This window comes from Epinephelus moara, chromosome 16 (assembly GCF_006386435.1).
Source record: "Epinephelus moara isolate mb chromosome 16, YSFRI_EMoa_1.0, whole genome shotgun sequence".
In the NCBI taxonomy this organism is placed as follows: Eukaryota; Metazoa; Chordata; class Actinopteri; order Perciformes; family Serranidae; genus Epinephelus; species Epinephelus moara.
Window position 1 is genome coordinate 34,413,642 of NC_065521.1, and position 19,318 is coordinate 34,432,959.

Sequence of the window (19,318 nt, forward strand, 5' to 3'; positions counted from 1 at the left end):
TCACATTCTTGTATTTTAAAAGGAGTGTAAAACCTGTAGTTTATGTACACCTGAGGGTAAGAAAGGTGAAGATGTAGTGAGAAAATATGGATGATTTAATACTCCTAGCTCTGACCTAACCAAATCAAACTGACATCACTATTGTTAACACAACAAACACAAACAACAGCTCTGACTCTTCCATACCTGCCAACATTAGGTCTACCCCTCAATGCCCCTGCCCCCATATAACCCTACACTACAGATGAACATAATAAATATAAAGATGTGAAAGTAAAATGACAACGAGTGGAGTCTCTACTGATAGAGACAAACACTGACAGCTGACTCATATGAACAGGTTGATAGCACATCAGCAGATCCATGTTACATCTGGTGTATGAAATGTTTATATCATCATGCTGCATTTTTCTAAACACACCAAGGTGCCGTCTCACCATCCCACGATAGAGGAGCCTACAACTACCAAGTAGAATAGTGAGGCGCTATTGATTCACCTCACACAGTAACACTCAGCTCAGACAAACAAGCAGCTGTGTCTCTCACACACATAGCAGCCAAAAGGAGAGACGTGCTCCAGACCGGGTTGCCAGGTAACAATACAAATAATCGCCAACTGCGGCATCACATGGCAAGCAGTTACTAATATGTTTAACAACAGAGTTGAGGCATTTAAAAGCTTGGTGTTGGATGTAAGTCGCTGCTGCTAATTAGCTTGTGCTAACACTCTGGAGACGGTCCTTCAGCGCTGTGTCTAACCTGAAAGCAGGCTAGCTTCGTATTATTGGCGCTATTTATCGGCTATAATTATTGGAATAATGCATAATTATAGAAATGTCCCATTATTGGCTGATAATTTATTTGTGCATCCTTAACTTTGTCTTAACTTTACCTTAATTTTGTCTTGCTTACTCCTGGTAGGACTGCTTGGCTTTCTATTGTTACATTGCCATCTGAGTATCCTGTTTCTCTAGCCCCTTTTACACTGCCAGATTTTCCGTGAATGTTGGGCCGTTTTGCTGGCAAGCTGCGAGTGTTTAGACACACAGAGCCGGATTGGCGAGTTGATCTGAGGTGCCCAATTTTCCGCCTCATAGGGTAGTCACATTGGCGGAACCCTTTTAGTTTAAAAAGACCAAGGCGGCCTTCCGCAACAGGAGGGGCTGTGGAGACTTGTGGGAGGAGCTGTTGATGACGCCGCACGTGCGAGTCACTGGTGGTGGATAAACAGGAAACAGCTGATAGCAGGAATTAGCGAGCACCTAGTAGCAAGAGGGAAACGCCAACCTGACAGACACTGTAAAGATGAGCAACTGAGGAGACAAGGAATTGCGTGCCCTCCTTGCCCTCGCAAACGAAGAGGACATTAACCGTCAGATGACAGGAACGATGAAGAATGGGCTGACTTACAAGATAATCGTCGAAGGACTGACCAGCCACGGCTTCCCTCCCATGTCACTATTTACGTCACACGCTGAGCTACACGTTTTGATACTTGCTCACGCCCCCCATTGCCCCGAAAAAGGCGCATTCTGTATAAACAAAAGTAGGTAGGTGGCATTTTGCCGCAGTCTCCGAGTTTGTTTTTATAAATAATAATTATATTAATTATTTATAATTACAAATTAACAAATTTGCACAATTCCTATCTAAAAAGGGCTTACTTTTGCTTTGTCAGCAGGGTTGGGGAGTAACAGAGTACAAGTAATGACGTGACATGTTTAAATACAAAATATAAGTACCTGTACTCTATTTCAGTTACAGTTTAAATTTCTGGTATTCTGAACACAGTTACTCTCTTTAAAAATAGATCTTGAACTTGAAGGGATAACTTTGTTTTTAGTTTGCTAACACTGTCTTAACTGAATGCGATGTGGGCAAGCATCAGCTTGATAGCATTGTTTTCCATTGCAATGTTCTAGCTGGCCGCGAGCTGCGCAGCCCGACGCAGCGCTGCTTTTTTGAGATGAACTTTTATTGAAAGCCCTGTTTCTGTTGCGTGCTTTGAAAGCTCCGCAATGGATGAAGAACATAAAATTTGTGTGGTTTAAATGAGGAGTTTTCTACACTTATGTTTTCTACATTTAACTACAAAAATCTAAGTAAAGTGGCAGCTGGCTGGAGGGAGATTGACAGGGAGCCGAAGGTTTCTTGTAAATGACCATTGCTAATAACAAGCTGTTTGCTGTTGGCTATATTGTATGTCATTTCCAGTAAATACCACAATATAGAATGTGTGTGTGTTGAAAAAGTACAAACGTTGGACGACAGCAAGTACCTGTCTATCTTTTAAGTAGTCACATGTGTAGTCGAGTTCACAGCTGATAGGTAGCATTTGTGGTTTATTTAGAGGTGCATATTTGACAGATTTATTGTGGACAGAGAGCAATGCTTGCTCGCTGCTAGGACATGCATTTCTCATAGAATACATGTGTGCTACACGACAATAGCAGGGGAGATACACAGCCAGGACACTGACGTGTTTTTGGCATAGAAATGTAAGACCCAGACAAACGAGATGAGCAAGATGATTGTGAAGTATTTGAAAAGTAATCCGAAGTAAGTAGAATTTGTGACTTATACACACACGCACACACACACACACACACACACACACACACACACAGGCTAAGGCATAAAAAGAGCCAATGCCTTCCCCTTAATTCATATGTGATACTAACAGCATGCCCTGTACAAGAAAACAGGTGACTCTAACCTGATCAACAAATAGTTAAGCCACCTCCTTTGCTGATTCATCACAATTAGCCGTGATTGACAAATCAGGGTTGCTCTGGGCCCGCTGTGGACAATACATATGTTTCACAGTTGGATCTCACAGCTGCCCACTTACCTGAAATTAAAGCTGATTTTATGAGCTGCTGTTTAGCTCATTGGTCCCAATGGGAATTTGGGATGTTGACTATGAATTCCTGGAAATAAACGTGCTGACATTTGCAGCAGTGCCTCACACCTACAAATATCACCAACCTGCTCATCAGCTGTGTGCTTGTCAGCCGTGCAGCCGCACAGTCATGCACATACACACATGTTGCAGCTGTGTCAGGCTCGAGGTCAGGTCATATACAGGCTTGTGATATTGGCCGTGCCTTTTTTTATTTGACAGCTATTGCCTCTATCTGTCTTGTTTTTTCCACACTAACCAAAGGACTGAATGTGCCTACCTGCCCCCTGCCCCCTCCCCCCTTCCGCGCTGTCTGCTTTATCTCCTTTGCATTACTCAGAGGTAATTTACAATGCCTGTGGCGTGATGGTTCCTTAGTATCCGTCCCCACTGATCATCAAACAAGCCTCCAGGCGTGGCCTCTGACCGCTGCCTGTGCTGCCTCCCTCCCATCCTCCTCGCACCGAGCACACAACAGAGAGAGAGGGAGATTGTATATATAGAAAGTGAGAGAGGGAGCGATCAAAAGGAACAGAGAGAAAGAGTTATCGGTTCGATTGAACGACGTTTCTTTTCTCCAGTAGCACAGGGGAGATTTCATTGAAAGGCTGTTGCAGTCTATCGATCGGCCCTCAGGGATGGATACTGTGAAGCCAAGGATGGAGAGAGAGAGAGAGACGGAGCGACAGAGGGATTCATTTTGCGAGGGAAACACAGAGGCAGAATAGCATTCAGTTGTTACAGGAGAATAAGAGTGAGAGAAAAAAAACAGTGAGGAACAAAAGGAGATAGACCTAGCACTCACAAAATGTAGAGCCTGTTGATGTTCTTTGTGGCACAGACTTTTTTCTCTGCTGGTCAACCGTTTCAGTAGCCATGAGCTGTGCTTGTAGATCCCCGGTCCATAGGGGAGGAAGGGAGGGAAAAAGCACAAAAGAAATAGAAGCAAAGAAGTCAGGTAATGCTGTTTACAACCTGAGGAGTGTTTCTCATGGAAAAGGATCATACAAAATTGTAAAAATTGTACCTGTTAAGAAACCACATAGGCGTTCAAAACAACAAATTGTTGTGCTGTATTTAGCCCTGTCAGTGGAATCCGCACGATCAGTGGATGAGATCACAAGAGAGAAGTACACTTTTACATCAAGTCCAACTTTGGTGAACTTTGACGCACAATTGTAATAAATAGCATCCCGTCTTGACAGTGCTGACCTTTACGGGAACAGAGAGCCAGAGTCCAAATGTGGGAAGCTATCGTATCTTATTAGCTGTGTTGCACTATTCACTTTATTTAACCTCCTCTCTCAGTGTATTTACTGCTTCACAGAAGAGGAATGGTTCACAGACAGTAGAAGGAACAAATCCATTTTTTAATAACTTAACAAACGCAAGTGTCCTGTTAGCAACTTTGCGAACTGGCTAGCTTTTCATCCCCCCAGTAAGTCCTGATTGAATAAAATGGTATAAAATCCTGAGAACAAAATGCAGTGGGGGGAGAAAATGGAAATAAGCTTGCAGAGGTTTTGTGGCTGAGTAGTGCTAGCTTAGCTGGCTAACAGGTTAGCTCATCAGCGACAGTAGTAGCACTATGAGTAGGCCCTACATCACTAAGCTTCTAGAGTCATACATTTCTTAAAACTAAAGGCTTTCAGTAATTTCCACATTTGAGTACTTGCATTTAATTATGTCAGAGTACTTGAGTACTTAAAAAAAAATAAAAATAAATAATATATATATATATATATGTATGTATGTATATGCATATATATATATATATATATATATAATGTAAGAATATTATAAATTGGCCAACAATGGAAAACATGTTCAATTTGAAATTCATTTATTTAACAACCAGGCTTCAATTAGCCTAGTAAACCATGACTTCAAAGTTAATATATGAAAAATCAGCAAACTTTCTGTTGCTGCTGTTACATAATTTAGATGCTGAAAGACCGTCTCTTGTCTGAGTCACTTCAACTTCTGCCCGCTTTGCACAAGCTAATATATCAGCACCAATTAACATCCGTGACTGAGCTGTGAAACAGTCCTGATAAACCAACACTGACACTGAGCCATTAAACTGTCCAAGTCCGTTAATCACTGTTAGGTAACATTAGCCGCGTGATGCTAACAGTTAGCCGTTTCACTCTGTGGTTGGGTGTACGAGCCAACTGTAAATAGCTGTCCCTGGCATGGAGCTCACACTCACACAGCTGGGGCAAGGGGGGGCATGGAGGCGCTGAGCTAAGGAATAGACTACAACACACAGCTTGGCAATGAAATAAGATTTTAATCATTTTAAAGAGTGAAAAAAAATATATTGAAAAGTTATGTTTCCATGTGGTAGGTAGGGCAATGATTACTCTGTATGTTGAATAAATACTGACCTTCAAAATGAGTACTTGGGAACTCAGGCTGACCCCTTGCTGATTAGTTTCACTGTGCTGCTTTCTGATATGTCCAAGTCTTTCTTGTCCATGTTTTTGTTAGCATGCAAATTAGCCTCAGCGGAGCGCCTTATTATTTTATGTTGATACTGGATCACATAATGTAACGGTTCTGGGTGCACTGATAAAAGAGCTTCATTGACTAAATCAACTTTTTCAGAACAGGGTTCAGATACTTTCTCAGCAAGGATGTAATTATTTGATATTTTTGTTTAGTCTAATAAAACATAGTCACATTTTAATCATCTTCTGTAACAGTTATGTTATAGCCTGCTCTATCGTTATCAGGAGACGTAGGTATATTGTTTATATTTTACAAGGCATACGTTGGCCAGATAGTTTACTTCCAATTATTCTTATGTCAACTCTCAGTCAAATCAATTTGTGATAACTTTAATCAATATTTGACCACCTAAAATGGGGTCACATTTATTTTTCTCCCCTGTAATGTGTATTGCATGTCACACAGTGGCTGGTGATCTTCTATTCTCTCTGGTGGCAAGCTGCTAAAGCTACTTTTTCCTTTTTATCTTGGCTTCATAGGTCATTCAACATGGAACTCCTGCTGGGCTTGAGTTACATCTTGACATATATAGTGAGAAAATTGAATTAATGAGAAATGTGGGGGGAAAAAAATCTGGACATGGAATAAGTTTGCTGCCCTTGCCTTGAACCTCAATTATCTTAACACACTTGAAAGATGGGCTTATGTGGGATAATGTAGGAGACATTTCCCTACAGTGTCTTGCCATACGGGTGTGTATATACATGCATACATTAGTGTGTGAGTACGTGCCTTCAGATTTCTAAGAGGTGTGTCGTATCCAACCTGTTCCCCGGAACATCCGTCTTTAAAATCTTAGTGATTTTAGTTTACTTACCATTGCGTCAGAATTCTCATGTGTTACATGACTTTTTAGAAGTTGTGCCGTTGTCTAAAACAGGTTGACCCGCTGAACAAATTGTCTTATGAAAGTATCAGTAAAGTCACACAAACAGTCAGAGGGGCCACAACAAAGGCAGTCACAAAGACTGATGCCTGTTCAAGACTTAAGGACAAAACTACAGAGTCCCCTGAGTCTTACAGCTGTCAGCCTTACAGTATGTCTAATGAGTCCAACCACTCCTCCGGCTCCCTGAGCCCAGCAGCGGAGCCTTGGATCCATCCAGGGTGAGTGCGTGCACCACAGGACCACATCCGTCCTCCAGGGTCAGATCCACTTCTGATGGATGACTCCTCGGGGACGAAAGATGGCCGAGCTGCTCCTTGTCTCCCTTTGTCTTTGTGGTGTATATATCCGCAGGTAAAAATACACACAGAAAGTGTATATACGTACAGTTGGGCTGTGACCTTGTCCATGGCCACACACTGAAATGGCCATGTTTCTGATGAGCAGTTTCCCATGGGGGAGGGAGTAAGGAAAAAGAGAGTAGATGTGATGATGAAATACCCCGATTGTCCCCTGATAGATTGGGGACAAGGCCCCTAATCGCTCTTTATGTCATGTGAATGACCTCCCAGGATACAGAGCACAGATTCATCACCTACAGCTCTCCTCTCATTCACCACCAAGTGAATCACTGGTCATGATGTACTGTACAGGTGTGCCATAAATAGCACCTTTTAACCTGATGAAATCCTCTATCAACCATTATTCTTAGGTCTCTGTAACCTAAAGCGATGCTGATGTGCTGACCCCATTATTATGTATATAGAACGGCGTCAGCTTACTTTACAACGTGATTTATCATAACAGTAGCTTACTAACAATACACTGCCTTTTTGAAGAGCATGGATGGAGTGGTCTGTGTTTGTAAGGGATAAAGAAGTAAACAAGATTAGATTAGATGTATTTGTATGAAGAAAAGGGAAGCAAGGAGTCATCTGGTGCTATCTCAACTCTGTGGAGTCATTTATCAGAGCTGGTCTGCCCCCAGAGGACTGATGTGATCCCATGGTGCAACCACTAACAAAGAATGGATCCAACGTTGTAACCAGGCATATTTTTTATCCTTAAAATTACCTGCCCAGACTGCACTCTTTCATTTAGAAATCCATCGACCACAATACAATACAGTTTTTGTAATGATTGTAGCGCTCCAGTTTCATGAAAGAAACTTCACAAAATATTCCATTACAATTTTGTGGGTTTTGTATTCAGGTGCTGTTCTCTCCTTTTTAAAGTGACTTTTTTTTTTTCTTCTCACTTTTATTTTGAAGGAAAAATCATTTAACTTCCATTTCCAGCTGCAATCCTGCTTTGCCACATTGGCTGCTCGGGTCACTCTGCCCTTTTCTTTTTGCACCTTTTATAGAGACCAAGATGCCCTCTAAGAAGTAAACTGAGACACTCACAAAGGTGAGATACTCAGATACACACACGTGAGATGCTCCATACAAAAATTCAGTAATGTACCCAGGGTTTGAGCTGGAGGTTTTTTTCCAACAGCCACTATGGCTGTTAATATTCCAGAATTCACGCTATACAGAACATCTACCAGACATATATAGCCTACATTTAAACAGCAAAAATAGACTGGGAGCCAGGTCCAGCCCTCCTGATGTTTTCTGCTACCCTATTTTCATTATTATTTCCTGTTAGCCTATATCTTGGGCCATCACAAGCTGTTAACGAGCCCCCTTAACTCAGGGCCGTTTGGTCTCAGGGGCTCAAAACCTCTTTTTTGGGACATGTTTCTGGCAAAATGATGTAAATGCAAATATTAGGGCACTATGATGGCATACATAGTCATACAAGTATGAAATCTGGCAAGGAGTATCCTGACACAAAGGGGAGTGTAGAAAAAAAAGATTGCTGCTATTTTATTTCAAANAAAAGAATAACTGTCCTTTTGATGAATTCTCATCAAAAATGATAACTATTCATCACTTTGTGTTTAATATCACTGCTTCACTTGTTCAATTCAAAGCTTCAATGTGAGCTCAAGTTGATTTTTCTATTTTGAAAATTACACTTGCTTCAGCCTGAATTTGTGACTATACCTCAAATCAAAAAAAAAAAAAAAAACAATAAAAAAATAAGCTAAATGAAGAAACAGTCTGTTGAACAGAGTGACTAATCAGAGGTTCAGTGCACCAAGTGTTACCATAAATCACCAAGCCTGCTTTCCACCATCTGGCTCGCTGTGGTGGAGTGAAGCGTATATCCGGTTTGATCTACCAGGAGACCCGCGGTGTGTTTAAGGTATTTTTGGAGAACATGATCCATGATGCTGTTACCTAACTACACTAAGATCCTGACTCCTGCGGATGTAGCGTAGACTCTAAAGAAGCAGGGATGCACGCTGTATGGCTTTGGTGGATAAATAGATCCGTCTGTTATTAAAATCCTAAAATCTGGTCTGCATAGTATAAGTTAATATTAAAGTTGTCAACATATATTATTATATTATAATATTAGGCCAATTTATATTGAAAAAGCTGTATAGTTACGCTGACATAGGCTCACAGAACATCTGATGTTGGGGTGCACATACACACAAACACAGGATCCAGGGAGCGGTTTCAACACTTCATTTCAGACATGGTGGTTGAACAGTTCTAACATTGTCAGATCATTTTTTTTCTTTTTTTATAACAGGGAATATTAAAGGAAAATGTTAAGAGTTTTCCCTGGGTGCCTAGGTGGCAAAGGCCTGTGGCGGGGAGCATCTTGACGGCTGTACTTTTAGATACGGTCCCCCCCCTCTATTAAATATGAAAGGAGGCCCCCACATGCTTGAGCTTTACACTGCTGACTTGTATAATCAGAACAGACATGTCCTGTGATTTTCAGCCTTGATTATATTTACCCTTTACAGCAGGCACATCCTGACAGCTGAGAATAATACTGTCAGGTATTGTCCCCCCTCTATTGAATATGAACGGAGGCTGAAAATCACAGGACATGTCTGTTCTGGGAAACAGTAGGAGAGACACAGCCCGAGGGGGAACCCGGATTTGACACAACACCAGAGGGAGAAGCAGGTCCGTGGAGCTGTGCGCTGGATGAAAAAACAAGCGTGTCGCACCGAATGTGCGCCGCTACGGCGTTGCTTTGGGTTGTGAGTGTGCATGACACACGTCTACATTGAAAGTTATGGGTTTGTGCGTGCAAAAGACGCTACATCTGAACGCCCCCCATGCACATACACATGCACGCTTTAACCAAGGCGGCGGCCGAAATCACCCAGGCGGCCCGCCTTTGTCTTAGAAGGCAGGGAAAACCCTGATGTTACAGCTCTGCATAGATAAAATAAATATGTATGTATTAGTAAAGTAGGGTGTCATTTACGTAACTCATGGCATTAACGCATCCACTATGGCATTACTCTCTTGTCTTCTTAACAACAGTTTAAACCTAGGAATATTATTCTTGTCTTTGTTCTGCCTGGCATGTTTGGAGGGGAAAAAAGAAAGTCACAGGCCTGAAGGGTGACGTTTTTAATCTTGGGGGGGTGGTCTAGTCAGAAGTGCAGGTGGGGTGGAGACTTGTGATTTAACAAATATGCTATTAATAAGGTATTTATTTATTTGGCATTAGTGTTGTCACGATACCAAAATCTTTGTTTCGGTACCAATACCAATCTGAATTTCGATACTTTTCGATACTCTTCGGTACTTTTCCTAAGGAAAGTCCTTTTGGATACAAACCTTTAGAACAATAAATAGTAGGGGTGTAACGGTACCAAAAAAATCATGGTTCGGTAAGTACCTCGGTACGGACGTCACGGTTTGGTAACTCAAATGTCCCACCAAGTTTGTGTTGTCTCGTGTTGTCTCCCTTTGCGAGGCAGACTTTCTCTTGTCTTTTTTCACATGCGCCAGCTGCGAATGTTGATACAGGTGTTGTCATACACACCACTTGTGCAATCTGTGCTCCAATAGGAACAAGAAAGGCGTTGGTGAGCATAATTGAGTAAAATAAATTAACTAAATTAATGAATTGAATCAATTTCAAAGTACCGGTATTTTCCGAATGCAGTATAGTACCGTTTGGAATACTCTAGTACTGTGGTACTATTTTAGTACCGGTATACTGTGCAACACTATTTGGCATATTTCCTACTGCACATCTACACATGATTCTGGCATAGAACCTGGCATATGCTGCCAGTGTACACCCTGAACATGCCTGTATTTCATGTGGGTGAATAAAGTTTAAGATAAACAACCAAAAGCTTCTGATGTTCTGCTCTACGAGTTGTATAAATTCAGACTTTTCATAAACTTCCCTCCATCAGCCAGAGTCTATAGTGCAGGCAATAACTTCCTACTATAAACATTTCTGGCCCTTTGAAAATGTCAAGAAACGTATATTTCACAGATAACAAAGTGGATTAACAGAGTTTGGGTAGTAAACCCTCCATTACATCCTTTGTTGTGTTTATGCCCCAGTGATCCCATTCCTTTAGAGCTCATCTGTATGCAGCCGGCTGGTGTTGTGCATGGCCAGCTCTGTACTCAGTGTATCTATTGCGATGCTCTGTGTAGCGTGACTGTTGCCTGTGTATCATCTATCAGGGGACAGCATAACCTCGCCTTAAAATCATATTCCACTGAATCAGAATTCAATTCCAGATTCCTCCAAGAAAATATCATAATAATACATCTCCCCTGGATTCCACTTGGGCCACTGTCACAGTGCTTCCTGACTCATTGCCTGCACTGTAATTTCTCAATAACATCTTTGGCAAAGACATGATGAAACATTCAGTGAACGAATTTCATTGGCTATGTGGAGGGAAAAAACCTCGGGAAGATGTAATTTTAGATGCATGAAATCCAAAGGTGCTTACATACATTGTTGTTGTTATGAATATGAAACGCCTCGACGATGTCACTTATTACTGTATTATTCGTACATCAGAGAGATACCACTGTGTGATGGGAGAAGCAAGCTTAAAAATGCAAGCAATGCAGTGTTAGTCCCCCCCTCCAATGTGTTGCGTGTTTGAAACGCTTTTTGATTGTACAGCAGTGCCAGTCTTCATCTTCGACGTACTTAAATGTTGAATAGAGGTAATGAGATTGGAGCTGAATAACAATGATGGAATTCCATAATGGATTACTGCACCGTACACAATGCCGCGGTTTCACAGTTTCCCCGATTAGTGGTGCAAATTTAACACTTGTTAGGCGTTCTGTAAACAGCACTGAGGGAGATTATTCGTCAGCCATGTAGGATTCTATCAGGAAAGTCAGCCTGTGTGATGCATACGCCTTCCACAATGCTCTCCACAGTCACAACTGCTGTTTATCCGCCGATCACAGTCTTTGTTCTACAATGACATATTGAATTACACGGCATACAAATTCTGATTACATGACAAATACACACTATAAAATGTGTGCTGAGGCAAAAAAAGACGTATTAACCATGTTTCAACAAGAAATGTGGTTGTATTTGAAGGTTTTGTGTTTGCCATACATTCTCGCTGTGAGTGTTAATATAATTAGGACATAAATACATCACTTATTGCAGCTCTATCTAGAAATTACTTCTGTAAACTATTAAATTGATTTGCCTTTGCCTACAAGAAGTGCTACGTCTTTGTACTGCACCATGCAGACGCTGAGAGGATCTTAACGAGATGGCAAGTGGGTGTTTAAAACACAACTTTGCAACTTTGACACCAGAGACCAGCACTCAGGTCCTGGGCTGGAGGGGTTGGTTTAGGCCATTGAAGCACTTAAGTTGAGGGAAGATGAGTGGTTTCGGTTAAATATTGAAAAAGTTGAACACATTTTATCTTGTGTAACCATTAACTTTTTCATTATTCAACCTAGACCTCTATCTTTCCCTAACCTTAGAGGAATAGTCTGACATTTTGGGAATTATGTTTATTGGCACTCTTTCTCAGAGTTAAATGAGGAGACCAATATCACTCTTGTAACTGTCCACTAAATATAAGGCTACAGCCAGCAGCCAGTTAGCTTAGCTTAGCATAAAGAGTCTCCAGGAGTCAACCTCACAGTAGGTGACTGCCCCTGACAAAAAAAAGAGTCTGCCTCAAAAGCCACCATAAAACTACACCTTGTCATTTTTATACTTCAACTTTTAAATTGATAAGATATCATATGTAAGCCGTTCTTTGCCCCCTTGTCTCTCTGTTTATCAGAACACAAATTAGACAAGCTACAAAGCAAGCTAACTGACCTAAGCTAACTAGCTGGTGCACTTCACGGTCCCTCTGCCTCACTCCCTGCCTAGGAGACTACTTTGCCAAGGGAAAATCAGGCCATAGCTCCAGAGACAGATCTTCGGTTTGGCTGTAGATACCTGAAGTCAGCCAGCGCAAACCCCTGTGTCAGGGGGTCATAGAGGGCTGGTGGCCAGCGGTGGCGTGGGGTCTAACATGTGTAACTGCTGTAACAGAAACTTTGCTGATCCAGCAGGGAGTCTTGGGAGGGAGAATTGCTAGAGGCCGCTAAGTGAAGGTCTGTGTCCACTCCACCATTCAAGAAGCGCATGTAGTTACTCCTAGCATCATTGTCTTTTTTTATTTGTTTGTTTTTGTAGCCAACATTCCCTGTCCCAACTCATAAGAGCAAAGTAACGATAAATGAATAAAATAGATAAAAATGATTGGACAACATACAGAGACACAAAGTAGGTGTACAACTAATTTTAAATAAATAGATAAAAAAAATAAATAAATAAATAAACATTAATGAAATTTAAAAAAGTCAGTTCAACATGTCAACCTAACCTTGTCTGCATCCTACAAGGTCACAATCCACAATGAATTTACCAACACCATTACATCTCCATACATAGCTGTGTCTATACAATAAATGCACCATGATAGTTTTTACTAGAAATAAATGTGCTGGGTTACTCTATGACTGAATTCACTACATAACGTTCGCTACAGAAGCTGTATGGGTAGCGGACTCATCTAATGCTAATGGTAAGTTGGCAAATTTATGATACATTAGTTGCGCCATTTTATCATAATGAATTTACATAATGTCAATCGTGAAAAAACAAAGTAAAAATTTTTTTTCATACATTTCCTCGTCTATGAACATGATTTGAGACGTGTCAATTTTCATTGGCAGTGATGGTAGTTTAACAATGGAGACAACAACTCCCATGATCCCACTCTAAATTGCAACGTAATCAAAGTCAATCCTATTTTATTGTTTTCAATGAGAGAACCTTAGCGGCAGAAATAACTTATTGTGCATTTAAATAAATGAGATATGACATATTCATTAGTTAGCTTTAAAGGTGATGATAGGTGCTCTTCATTACCTTTGGACAGACACAGATGAGCCCAAGCTCAACAGCCGTTGGCTCCTGCCCTTTATTAATGGACAGATAAAAGAGTATGTATTAGAAATAAGAAAGCGAATAAACACATTTCCCAATATATCCAGTTATACCTTTTACGAAGTGCTCTGAATGGCCTAAACATAAGCATAATGACATTAATCACTGCCAGTAAACATTTTGAAAATATGTTCAGCATGAACATTTTATGACACATATGTTCATTAAAAACATTTCTTCCTGGAGGCAGTGAATCAATCTGTGAGACAGTAATACATTTGGTCACTCTTAAACACACCAGTTTGATTGGCTCCTTTAATGATTTAACAACAATATCTGAATCCCTTCAGATCACCGGGGGAGCTCATTTGAAGTGTGATTTGCTTGTGGTTTAGCCAGACCCAAGGCCAGGAAAAGGATATGAGTCCTGCACACCATCAATCAAAACTGCACGCCGTTTGATTTGAACTATCACAGTGTCGCATTTACGCTGCCCTAACCTCTGTACAGCGCCTCAGCCGATGTCATTACACTGACTTATTCATGTGTGATCTGAAGCATGGCGCCTCATCTTCCAGGATCCATGTTCCATTGACCAGTGAGACTCGCAGTTACTGGTGCAAGTGTCTGGGGGTCTGTTTGTCTTCATCAGCGGTAACACGTGTCTTTCTTCTCATTGGTCGAAGTGTGTGCTTTGTCTGCGCTTCCTTGGTTTAATCAATACGGTCACATGCACTGACTTGTAAAGAACTGTTGCATGTTACAGATTCGAAGGGGTCCTCTGCCATGTGTATTGATTCTGTGAGTGATCCTCAGCTCAACAGTGCGACAATATGCTGCTGTTCGATTTACACAAAGCATGTCCATCATGTGGCAGTGAATTTGTGTTGAGTATGTTGGAACATACATACCTCAAGGTTAAAGGCTGCACATGTACAGTTGCAACCTTGACTGGTTGTTTTATTTATGTCGGCGTCAAACTCTGCCACTGAAGTTGATAATTCCAAGTCATGCTACATGTGACATTTACTTGATTGTGTTAACACCTTGGGCCAGATGCATAAAACTCTGTAGATTGATGACTAAAGCTGTGTGTATGCACAAAGGGAGAAATGTGTAGACACATTCTTTTCATATTTATAAACACCTGATTCTGTTCATGTCAATCACTGTAGAGCTGGACGCACGTGCACGGGCCTCATTTCTGCTCCCACAGTTCGACATAAATAGATGTGGAAACGCTCTAAAATGTCTGTTTGCATATTGCGTTGCTCCACCAGCCATTAGACCTGTCAATGAGAAATATGGTAAAGAAAGTGCAGTTTCACTCACTGTGTCGCATCAGCGAGGTTCCCCAGCTGTCCAAGAGCAGCTGCCATTACACATGGCTGTGGCTGTTTGCAGCATCTGTATCACTAATTCATCTCCTATCTTCAAACCGTCACAGCAAAATCTCAGCCATCATTATATTTAAACTTCTTGATCAACGATTCAATTATAGCTCTGATGTTGAAACTGACTTTACAAAGTATTTTACAGGATAAGATTAAACAGGGAGATAAGTGTAAATAAATAACTATAAAATTAATCAGTCTTAAATGATTTAAAATTAACATTATAAATGCGCCTTTGATTGACATTTTACACAATCATTGAAACTGGCAAACAACTTAAAATAATGTTATCAGTCTCTCAACTTAAATTTAATCTATCCTTATCATTTCACCTGCAGTTATCTCAGCTAAAACTATGATTACACCTGGTCTGAAGTCTGTGTGAGTTCACACATTCTCACTGCACATTCTTCCTTTGTAAGTATAAGTTAATGTGTGTTAAGGTGTATGCATGGTTTTTGTATACACATCATTTATACAACTGGCCACAGAGTTAAATTGAACTAATTTCTAAAGGATAAGACTGATGATATTGTATATTTTTTTAACTGTCAACACATTACATGAAAAGACCAAAAGCTAGTGTGTTGATCAGGGGTGTCACGAGTCTCTAAATCTAACGTTCACATCAAATGATGGATTTGAAGTCACAATTTGAGATCAACAGATGATGAGTTTGATGCCCTGACAAATGTCATTCGAATTTTCAGATGATATTTTATTAAGATAGGCTACATGTTATCAAGTGTGTTATAACTAGGGGTGTAAATCGCCAGTTTCATCTCGATATGATATAATATCGATTCTTTGGACAACAGTACGATATTTTCCGATATTACAATGTCTGCCATGATACGATTTCGATTCGATGTGATTCAAGGGTCTGCGATTGATAATAGGCAATATTAAATGCCAATTTAACACAGTCTGTTACAGAAGAACCTGCCACCCCTTTCTGTTTTTACTTTTGGCCATAAAACACATAAACAACCCATAAATGAGAACAGTATAGTTCACTTTAAACCGACTCCACTGACACAAATAATAAAGCAAATGGAATAAGTTAACCTTTAGGGCTTTCTGTCAGAGAGACCTTTCTGGAAGAAATCTTTTCATTTTAACCCAGACCATCATCTTTTTCATAAAACTTCAGCAATATCTGGCTTAAACTTCTCTAAACAGCCATAAAACATAAACAACAACATCATTCAACAAAAGCACAGCATTCACCTCAGTAATAACTGTTTCATGGACAAGACAATTGTTTTTTTTGCTGGTCACCCATTATTAGTGTAGGCATGTTTACATTGCATAATTAGCCTAGCAGCTAGCTGACATTTTTCCTCTTCTCATAGCTTAACAGATTACATGCAGTGTTATTATTTTTCTTACTCACAGATGGTTTAAGTCACTACATCTCCTGACAGAACAGTACAGTTGAATTTCAGACTGCATGCACGTTGTTTTAGCCGAACATTGTTAAAACAGAGCAGCTAATGTTGCTAAAGCAAGAAGTTAGCAGAGTGAGACGCTTGTCCAGGCAGGTAACGTTACGTCGTGTTTTATCTGGTAACATCATTGTTAACCGGAATCCAAAATATTAAATAATAACTCACTCATCATCTTTCTCTTGGCTGCTTGCCATCTGCCTGCCGCTGTTTGACAGTGACACAGACTTTCAATATAAAAGCCTGTGCTAAAGATGACGATATGGATTGATGTTTTCACTTTGCATCGATGATATTGGATTGTTGATCATTAAATCGATGTATCAGTCCAGATCGATGGATCATTACACCCCTAACCCCTCCTGCTTTTGCTTTTAATGATCGAAATTGATCGATTTTTGATTTTTAATCGAAATTGTGACACCCCTTGTGTTGATCTGTCCCTGAATACTTTCCTACTTCCTTACTCTGTCTGTGGCTCTCAACCACAAGCCTGTTTATTCCTACTGATGTAAATCTTCAAAAATGGGCCATGAATACGTACTTGTATTTTAAACAAGGAAATAATTTCCTGAAACCATTGCATATAGTGTAGTTTAGAGCAAACGTTACTCGAAGAGGAGTAAATAATGTATTTATTGAGATGATTTCCAGCTTCAGATTAGGTGCGTTGGTGATTATTTACATCACCAAAATAGTGCATGTGAGATCCACTCAAAATAAACTACAGTGCCCATGTTCATCGTAATGAAGGAGCATGTCAGCGAGTGCATCGGTGTGGCTCATTGATGTTTTTTTAAATAGTTTTTGCAAAATAATGAAGCTCTGTTGCACAGGGGGATATTCAGCTTGGATTACAAAACCAGTGCTTGTTAGTAGGATCAGTTTATCTTTTTTTTATTTTTTTTTTATTACCATTGGATTTGTTGACAGTAAATAAAATATAGAATATCACCAGACTTATCCTGTGGATTTGCATTCAGTGGGGTGTGGTTAAATCAACTTTGTCTTTCCCCTGCTTTGGAGATTTGCATGTTAGTTCTCAAGGGTTTTTTTTGTGGTCATTTTGTAATATTTTTGCGCTCAATAACAGTAGTGTCTTGTTTTCTTTATTCTCCATCCAAAAGCATCATGAATATTTCTCACAAGTTAGTATCCAAGTTTTTACCTACTGCTTTGGTTGTTTCATTGATGAAGCAGCCAAATACAACAAATCTGCAGTGGATCTTACTCCCATGATTTTACTCCTACACTTGTGTTTTCTCGCTGCCCAATCCTGACCCTACCAATTAGGTGTAAAAGAGGTCCTTGTGTTGTCGGAGTATGTTGTCTCTAGTGATCCAAGCCCAACTTACTCTTCAACCCCTGCAGTAGTTGTAATGGCCCTCATCTTGTAGTGTTGTGAGATTCCGAGTGCTCATATTTTGACCTTTCTCATTTTGATTTCCTCTGTGTAATTCTCCCACAGAATAGTCCGTCTACCTGCCTTGATATTTTTTTTTACAACACACAACTGCAATGCCATTTTCAAGTCGATTCCCCTCAGATGTTGTCACGGCAGAGGTAAATCAAGGTCGGACCTTGCGAGACCAATTGTGGGGTGAAATGTACCTGGTCCTACTTGCCTGGCACTTGCCTCTAAAGGCAGATAAGAGCTGTGGCTTAATGTGATGAAATGAGTGCATGTTCAGTGTTAACTGCTCCCTGGCTGTGATATTTCCTGTGGTAAAAGCCATTGGTGTTTTTTCCCCCTAGTTTTTCATGTATGTCTTGTTTTTCATCTGCCTTTGTTTATGTCAGCTGATATTTTTAGAACAATGCCATAGACCAAAGAGTGAAAAGTATTGCCAGAAACATCTTAAAAGGTAACAGACTTAATGTTTTCATTGGCAATGTGACAGCCCAAAACCAGCCTGACCTTAACTTTCAAAAGCCTTCCTATGTATCTTCTCTCCATGATAGAATTTAAGTTGCGGTTGTTGTTGATCTGAGGTCATGTTTCTACACTTTTCCTTAAACTTTCCAGAGCTCAACAGTAAGGACTGCCCATGGCAAATAACATACCGCGCTGGACTAGTAAATCTAGCAACTAGAAAGGATTAAACACATTGTACTTTGGCAAAACTATGTACTGTGCTGTTTGTGGCAAGTTTGAGAACAAGGTGGATAAAAGTGGTTTGGGTTTTTTTTAAGGCACGTTTCCGAAAAACACAAGACAAGAGTGGATAGCATCTCAGTTGCAGGGCACAGTTAACAAGTCCATCTCTGGGGAGAAGAAAGAGGGATTGTCATACCATTTTCAGTATGCAAGAATGTTTGGTGCTTGTATCTGTGACACACTGTGTCCTGATCCTGATTCATTTACTCAAATGAAGAATAAACATGACAACTACATTAACTTTTTATTGTGATTTGATAACTGCCAATAAATACATCAAAACCATTAATGATGAACCTTGCTTTCTCATACCGGCCCCACTCACAGTGAGAGCAGGGGCACCACTCAGTTGCATTTAACAGTATTGTGATTACAACTTATACTGTATAAGCAACACATTTTCCAAGATATTCCATTCACCTGACAGGTGGGGTATATCAAGATGCTGATTAAACAGCATGATTACTACACAGGTGTTCCCGGGGCTGGTCACTAGGGATGCATGATATACAGTGCTGTGAAAAAGTGTTTGCCCCCTTCCTGATTTCTTACTTTTTTGCATGTTTTCCGCACTTAAATGTTTCAGATCATCAAACAAATTTAAACATTAGTCAAAGATAACACAAGTAAACACAAAAATGCAGTTTTTAAATGAAGGGTTTTATTAATGAGGAAGAAAAAATCCAA